The following is a 9,224-nucleotide window of genomic DNA, read 5'->3' as shown; positions in this document are numbered from 1 at the left end:
TCCACAGCATATGTTACTTCCTCAAACAACTCCAATAAATTGGTCAAACATGATTTCCCCTGCATAATACCATGTTGACTCTGCCTGATTACTTCGAACTTTTCTAAGTGCCCTACTATAACGTCTTTAATAATAGCTTCTAACATCTTCCCTGTGACAAATGTTAAGCTAACCGGCCTGTAGTTTCCTGCTTTCTGTCTCCCTCCCTCTTTGAATAAAGGAGTTACATTTGCTATTTTCCAATCTAATGGAACCTTCCCCGAATCTAGGGAATTTTGGAAAATTAAAACCAACGCATCACCTATCTCACTAGCCACTTCTTTTAAGACCCTAGGATGAAGTCCATCAGGACCCGGGGACTTGTCAGCCCGCAGCTCCAACAATTTGCTCAGTACCACTTCCCTGGTGATTATAATTTTCTTGAGTTACTCCCTCCCTTCCATTTCCTGATTTACAGCTATTTCTGGGATGTTACTTGCATCCTCTATAGTGAAGACCAATGCAAAATACCTGTTCAATTCAACTGTCATCTCGTTATTTTCCATTATTAATTCCCCAGACTCACTTTTTATAGGACCAACGCTCACTTTGTTAACTCTTCTTTTTAAAATATCTGTAGAAACTCTTACTATCTGTTTTTATATTTCTAGCTAGCATTCTCTCGTACTCTAATTTTTCTGTCCTTATTAATCTTTTAGTCATTGTTTGCTGTTTTTTATATTCTGTCCAATCTTCTGACCTGCCACCTATCTTTGCGCAATTATATGCTTTTTCTTTAATTATTTAGTTATTAAATTGTTATACTGAATGGCTACAAATGTGAAGAGGAAAGCTCCTATAGCAGGCTCAAAGGACCAAATGGCCTACTCCTGCTCCTATTTCTTATGTTCCTGTTTCTTATGATTTTACAGACTGAGCTAGCAATAAGCACTCAAGCCTCTGCATATTCTGCCCTTCCCCATCAGAAGATTTAACTGTCATCACTGTAGGCACTGCAAGCCTGATGAGAGCTGGCAAACTAAAATTCAAACATTGAAATCAAGCTGTCAAACCATCAGATTTGCAGCCACGTGGCCTTGCTACTCTCATTGTGTCAATCGCAGATAAAGCCATTTCTGACCACTTCCTCGTATCGCTCTCCACCCACACCACCCCCTCCCCACCCCCACCCCCCCTCCCCCGCCAACCCTGCTTCCTTCTGTGTCCGCCCCTGGAAAAAACTCTCTTACAACTCTCTTACAACTGCACTTACGAAATCCCAACTGTCCAGCCTTTGGCCCTCCATTCACCACGACATTTCTGCAGCTACCAATCTGCTCAACCACACCCTCACCACCACCTTTGATGCCCTAGTCCCTATTAAAACAATTACTCTCTCTCACCCTGGCCATTCCCCCTGGTACAGCCATCACCTTCACTCCCTTAAGTTCAAGGGACGCAGACTTGAACAGATATGGTGGACAACTGATTTAGCCATTCACCGCCAGATCTGGCTGGACCACATAAAGCACTATCGGGTCCTGCTCTCGTCTGCCAAAATTGCTCACTATTCCAGAATCATTCTGGAATGCAAAGATAAACCCCGGCTTCAATTCTCCACTACTAACCATCCTCTTAAACCCCTCTTCCCTGTCTCCTCCACCCTCACCGCTCACAACAAGTGTGAGGAGCTCATGGACTTCTTTGTCTCTAAGATTAAGACCATCCATTCAGCTGCCTCTGCCACTTACCTTCCTTCCCCAAGCCCAGCGAGCCAAACTTCCTCTAAGGTTTTCCCCTGTCCTAGCCCTGAAGTCACGTCTTTCTCCAGTTTCTCTCTGATCTCCCTCTCCACGCTCATCTTGTCCATGAGACCCACTTTTTGCTCCCTTGACCCTATTCCCACTAAACTGCTGACCACCCAACTTCCTTTTCTAGCTCCCATGTTAGCTGACATTATTAATGGTTCTCTCTCCTCAGGTACTGTTGAAGGGATATTTACTAGTCCTAGCCCCTTTAGGGCTACCTCGGATCAGGCGTATTTCTCAGACGTTCACTTTCAACTAAAGTTTGAGCTAGCCGAATCCTAAAGACGCTTAATTGGGTCTAAAGGTCCAGACTATCTCTCCCTAAAGGAAAGGAACAACCCAAGAATGTTACCATCCTCCAGATAGCACTTTTAATAAGTTTAGCTAGTCTGTAACGTCCCGGATATTATTAGGGTCCGGAAAACTCCCTCAGAATTCTGTAACTCTTCACCAAAGAGTGTACAGAAATTGAGTTCGCGAGTTATTCTTACAGAAGACTTATGTGAGACAATTCTAAAAATATATAGAGATTTATTAAAAGAACCGACATACAATTTACAGTTGGTGAATCAGTCAATCGCAATGTTAACAGTTCTAAAAAGAGAAAAAATACTATATTATTATTAACAGAGAATCTTACTTTTAAATCTTAACTTCGCTACAGTATTAGAGTTCTTAAAGGTTTCTATACAGGATATCCATCAATATCAAATACCTTTGATCCCCGAGGTACAAAGAGTAGTAGACCACAGAGCTGCCTCTGTAGTCGAGAATTGCTTTGCCCGATTAAAGCGAGTCTGATATCCCATTTGAAACTTCAATATTTATACCCTTTTCCAGTGGTATTTCCTTTAAGGTTTTATGCTGATGCAAGTTAATTATCCCTATTCATCTTTCTGCCGACCTCTGCAATTCCTACTGCTACATCAGCCAGAATCTTGTCTCATCTCCAGGTGTTTTAGGGTCACCATATAGAACGGTGTGAAAGGCAGGTGTTCCTTATTTTATGTCATCTTTACGAGGGCAGATGTTCCTTATCTTATGTGCCATCTTTATCTTTATGAAGTTTAAATTAGAACACCTTATCCAGGGTGAACCATTGTTTTTGTTCCCAAAAGTCTGCCTGTTGGAGCCATGCACCTTCTGTTTCAATAAGGTTATTTATTCAGGGTCAACAACTGCCTTATCTCAATAGCCAGAATGCTTTCACAGCTATTTCATAGTTAGTTTTCTAAATTTCCAAACCCAGTTTGTCATGTTTTAATAAAGCCAGAATTCTTTCATAAGATAGTGTATTTTTCTGAATAGGTTATATGGCTCATTCCTTCACACTGTCTCCCTCTCCCTCAAATCTGCTGTCATCACCCCTCTCCTCAAAAAATCAACCCTTGATCCCTCTGTCCTTGCAAACTACCGGCCCATCTCCAACCTCCCTTTCCTCTGCAAAGTCCTTGAACGTGTTGTCGCCTCCCAAATCCGTGCCCATCTTTCCCGCAACTCCATGTTTGAATCCCTCCAATCAGGTTTCCGGCCCTGCTACAGTACCGAAATGGCTCTCATCAAAGTCACAAATGACATCCTTTGTGACTGTGACAAAGGTAAACTATCCCTCCTCGTCCTTCTTGACTGATCTGCAGCCTTTGACACAGTTGACCACTCCATCCTTCTCCAACGCCTCTCCACTGTCATCCAGCTGGGTGGGACTGCACTCGCCTGGTTCCATTCTTATCTGTCTAATCGTAGCCAGAGAATCACCTGCAATAGCTTTTCTTCACGCTCCTGCATTGTTTCCTCTGGTGTCAAATTTTTTTGTCTTATAATACTCCTGTGAAGCGCCTTGGGATGTTTTGCTACGTTAAAAGCGCTATATAAATACAAGTTGTTGTTGTTTGAACTGCTCAAATAGAGTACTGCTTCACAGTCTAGCCAAGGTCTCTAAGTTCATCATTGTTTGCTGCATGCTGCACAATATTGTCAGTTGAAGAGATGTGAACCTTTTTTTTTCTTCCTCTCCTGCCACCTCTACTTGCTTCTCTGCACCTGGGATGTATGATCACCCAGTGCCCCTTCATCAAACTTACCCCCCAATTTCTCTGGGGTGCTAGTAACTGTGCCAGTGCTGGGGACAAGGGGGGGGGGGCACAATCTGTGGTGCCACTGACTCTCACCTCAACTTGGGAAAAAACCTGTAGTTGTCCCCAAGACAATGCCTTCAAACAGCGGTGAGATCATGAGATGTTTTGTGTGACATGCTTAACAAATGTAGCCCCAGTAGGCAAGATTAAAAAACTGAGCGCAGGAAGGATATTTAATAATTGGAGGATGCTCAGTGATTGGGTAAACCATACCACCAAACTCACCCTTGCCAATCCCTTCCACAGCTTCTTGGCCAAAAAGGGTGAGGGACATCTCTTCATGTTACAGGAAACTTTGTTATATCCAGCACCGACGGGACTGAGCTGTTGCCGATCTATCAAAACTGCCGGACATACCAGCGTTAATGTTGAAGCATACGGACGTTTTCATCTCCGTATCTGACAACAAACACTGTTGCTTAGCAACAGCTTCTAAACAGTCGGCCCGTACCTTGGAAGCGTCTCTGTAGCTTAGCAACAGCTTCAGAGAGACTTTCCAGAGCCTGACTGTTGAAAAAAAAGCCACGAGAAGAAAAAAAACCTAACAAAACGGCTCCTGATTTCTGCCGGTAGATCGAGGTTTCCAGACATACAACCTCCGGATAAACCAAAGTTTCCTGTACATGAACTGCTTTAACATTGCTTACAGGCCAAGGCGAGGGATCAGCTGAGTTAACTCAGAAAATGATAACAACTTGAGCACCCCAAACATGGCCCTGTGTCCAGACCACCTGCCTCCTAGCATAATGTGTCTGTTCACAACAATCTTATGAAGTAAATTTTAAATGCTATGTGAAAGGTTTTACTATGCCCATCCACCTTCTGTTGTATGAGTTGTGAAGAGGCAAAAATGGTCTCTATGTGCTATTTCACTGAGAGTACAGGGCGACAACATTGACATTGGTGCAACGTCTTCTATGGAGGAAGAGTAAGCATTTATATAAAAGTGGGTAAACTTACCTCATTTCTTCTCCGGATACCAGCAGATTTCCTCCTCATTTGTCCTCAGGTGTGAAAGATTGCATTAACTAAGTCTACAAAGTCACACACCTGGAGCCGCTACTTTAAGAGGTGAATGATCTTCTGTATCTTTTGCAGCAGAACTACCAATGAATTGGGGCTAAATGCTGGAGATTTCCCCAGTTATTACTGGATTCATTTCGAAAATAATTTTTAACCAACTGCTGTATTCTTGAACGGGGTGGAAAGCAGCTCTTTAAGATCCATCCCTTGGGTAACCAGCTCCTGTCTCCCTGTGCACATTTTCCATGTGAAGGGAACAAATGCAAATCAAGAATAGGGTCTTTCCTTGCAAAATTCAAGGAGGCTAATCCTCCCAGCTTTTCTGCACAAGCAGGCGAGCCTGTGACATGGGCAAGTGCTGTCCCAATTTGCCAGACTCTGTAAGTTGGGGCATTGGTGTCATCACCTCTTGTTACAATGTTTCATTGGTTAGAGGCAGTCTGACAGTAGGCATGTTCTCCCGTAACATCATGAACTGGGATGCAGCGTAGCATTCCCAATTTATGGATGTCACCAAAGAAGAACGTCTGTACAAAATGTCTGCTCCCAGACTCCCTGCAACTATCAGGTTTGAAGCAACAATCCATAGTAATAATGGGTGTATGGAGACTGAGGAGTTAAAACGCTTTCACATCTGGGACTTTTGATCTGATCCTACTTAGGTTAATGGGACAAAAGTCTCCTCTCTCTGCAATCTAACATTTATTGGCATTTTGTTACTGATTAATAAGTAATGTATATGTAAATAAGGTTGTCAGGTTGGATACACCTCTGCGAAGCGCCTTGGGATATTTTTCTACATTAAAGGCACTACATGAATGCAAATTATTGTTGTTTGTTGATGATGATTTGAAAATTGCCATTTTAGTTTGAGTTTGTAAGGATCCTCCCCTCCCTGCCCCACTGTCAGCTGATTTTAGGGGAGGACGTTTGGTAGCAGCAGTCCTTCATTTTAAAGCTAAGTTCTATTGTAACCTTTCCTGTAAAATGTCTAATTGAAAGAGCTATTGTCTCCTGTGAGACAGAGCATTCACTCCTCTCAGGTTGTAGATTTGATCAGAAAAAAATCCACAAAATCTTTTCATTTAAATATACTTTTTTCAAAAGAATTAAGCACCTAATTAATCAGGTCACCCACAGTTCATAAAAAATATTTAAAACCTTTCAGTGTGGATTTTAATATAAATAACTCTCGTTCAACTCCCCCAATAGTTCAGTTGATAAGTTTGGAGGCAGTTGATGAATCTGCCCCCCACCCCCCCGACCCCATGCCCCTTTTGGAGAAAACGTTCCACTCCCTCCTCTCAGATCGCAAAAGCTCCCCCTTTTAGGCTTTGGCCCAGTCCGTGGACTAATAAAAAAATGCTCTTGGATCTTTGGGACTCTTGTCTCGTTTAAGTTGCAACCTCCTCTTCAGATCTGCAGCTGCAGTCCTGATAAGAACAGGAGTAGGCCATTCAGCCCCTCGAGCTTGTCCCGCCATTCAATGAGATCCTGCATATCCTAACTCCATTTACTGTGACTTTCATGTCTGTCTGCAGACCTCCCCTGCTGCACCTTCCGAATTTTCCTGGCTGACAGTGGCAGATTCCGTCTTGCTGATGGTGATCCTATCGGGAGATCATCCTGCATATTAATGACATCCGACCCGGGAAACTAGGCCAAAGTCATGGCAGACAGAAGTCACAGCAAACCCTCCTGCAAGTGCCTCAGGAAAATTCAACCTAAGTATCAGAGGAATATACATTGCAACAGCACAAACTATTGCAAGATACTTTTGGGGGCAGTGTTAATTTATTTAATAAACTCTTTTTATTTTTTTTTGCACCTTATAGCCAGTGGCCCCAAAAAAGTGTAATTCATTACGTGTATACAAATAATGTTGAAAATGTTGGCAAAACACTTTGTGATAGCAACAATTCCCCTTTACTCTAAATGTTATCTGTTCATAATACAGTCAGGAGTATTTACAGACCACTTGCCCTTCACTTGTGGCTCCTGGGAGAGTTGCTGCTCTATGGACCTCTTGTCCAGCTGTGGGATGTTGACCAAGCTGAGATTCAGTGCTCTACTCTCTCCTTTTGTGAGTCTCCAGACAACACAAAAAGGCAGTGAATGCTATCAGGAGGCAGAGTTAATACAGCGTGAACAGAACTCTTAAACAGATCCATATAGTCATTAGGTTTCTTATTGGGCAACATGAAAATATCAGGCCTCAATGCTTCAATGGAGCTGTCTGCAATTCTGCATCTGATTTCCCAACGCATTTTTTTTTATTTGTGCTGGTTTAATACAGGCCTGTGCAAACCTGCTATGAAGAAAATTAAACCAGGGTTTTGTTGAAAAGAAGCTTAAAGCTGTTATTTTATTTTTGTGTAGTCTTTTGTGTTAATTGTTCTTACTGTCGCCCATGGTATATTTGTCCTCTCACCTCTCCCTGTTGCTGAATTCAATCAGTCAATAAGTGAAAGCATCACTTAATGAATTTGATTAAAACGCATTAACTGAATGATCTAGCTATCGCATAGTCAATACTGTATCTCAAGCTTCAGAGCCTAATGTGCTTTGAAATGTTGTATCAAATGAAATCAGTGAAAAGTATCTGCCCTTGCGGCATTCTTTGATCTTGTTAATAGAGGGGAATAGCCATTCTAAGTAAATGGGCTGGATTTTTCCAATGGGAAGCTTTTGTAGGCGGGACTGCTGCTTGGCGGCTTTCAATCCTGCCTCCATCAGCTTCTGGGAAGCTGTCAAACACTGACATTCTGTGTAGTTTGATGAGTCCATGGGCTGGATTTTGTCAGTGTGAGCGGGCTGGGGCGTGTCAGGTGGAAATCGTGTCAGGACCCCGACTCCTAAGTGAAGTGCTGAAAAAGTGCGATTTTCCCCTAATTGGGCAACTGATTTCCAGCGTGTGGGAACCCCTTTGAGTCTTTTCATACAGAAAGTCGCCTCCAATGACATCATCAATGCTGCTGGATTTCAGACCTGCAAGCAGCCTTGCTTCTTCTGGAGACTGCAAAGGCTCTGCAAATTGTATGAAGGAGTTGATTTCCTGACAATGTCCGCGATCAAGCAAAAGTGTGCGCCTCGATTTGATGAGCCCTCCCTCCAAGCTCTGGTGCACGGAGCCAGATGTAATAAGGAGGTGCTGTTCCCTTCCTCAGGGAGAAAAAAGCCACCCCAGCAGACAAAAGCTGTGTGGCTACAAGTGGCCCAGGAGGTCAACTCCATTTCACTAAGCCGCAGAACGTGGCTACAATGCAGGAAAAGTGAGTATGACTTTCCTATCACCCTCAATCTGATCCCCATCGCCTCTCCTCACCAGCACTCTGCTTTGCCAACCTCTTCCTCCACATCCCACTTGACACTTACATGCCTGCACCCTTACCCATTCCCTCTCTCTCTAAGGTCACATTCACTTAACTATTCGACCATGCAGCCCTCACACTCCCTATCACTGTGATGCCATGACAACAACAACTTTCAACACACAGGGAGGGTCCTTTGTATCCTTCTAAGTATCTATGCTATGGATTCTCTACACTCACTCCTTCATTCTCACTCAAACTCCACTTGTGTCCCTCATTGCAGGAAAAGAGAGCCCACAATAAGAGGGAAAGAGCCATGACAGGAGGAGGGCCACCCTCAGTAGCCCAGATAATGCACAAGTAGTCACAAGGGTAGTCACTTGGGTGTCATGTTGTGTTTATTTTTGAAAAGCTATCAGTTGCTTGTTGTGATAAAAATTTCTGCTGGCAAACTGTTGAAGTTGTGGCCTGTGTCATTTCGCAAATGGGACTTCCACATTGAGGACTTAGGGTGACTTGCAATTGTCAGTATGGTGGTCAGAGTGATAGGAATCCGTAGGTTCTTGGCCATTGTCGATGCTCTGGTAAGAAGCTGCGAGGCAAAAGTACTTGAATGGCTAGGCTAAGCAAAATTGGCCAAGATGAGTGCGTCCCTTGCATCCCGGGCAGCAATGTGCTCACATGCTGCTGCCGCTGGTTGATGTGCCTCTGCAAGCTGTCCGTTGTCGCTCTCCTCCTCCTCCTCATCTGAGGAGGCTATGTGATGAGCCACTTGTTCCTCAGGCATCTGCAAGCCACGATGCTGTGCCATGTTGTGAAGTGCACAGCAGACCAGGACCATTCTGGAGACCCTGGCTGATTTATTCAATCAATTTTGTTTAAATGCCAACTGCGGCTGATATCTTGATGACGGGGTAACTGACTGGGAAGAGTTTTACCAACTTTAGAGTCACACAACCACTCCAAAT

This window comes from Somniosus microcephalus, chromosome 1 (genome assembly GCF_052327205.1).
Source record: "Somniosus microcephalus isolate GS21.2 chromosome 1, FLI_Smic_1.0, whole genome shotgun sequence".
NCBI lineage: Eukaryota > Metazoa > Chordata > Chondrichthyes > Squaliformes > Somniosidae > Somniosus > Somniosus microcephalus.
Note: the sequence above shows the minus strand (reverse complement) of the source record.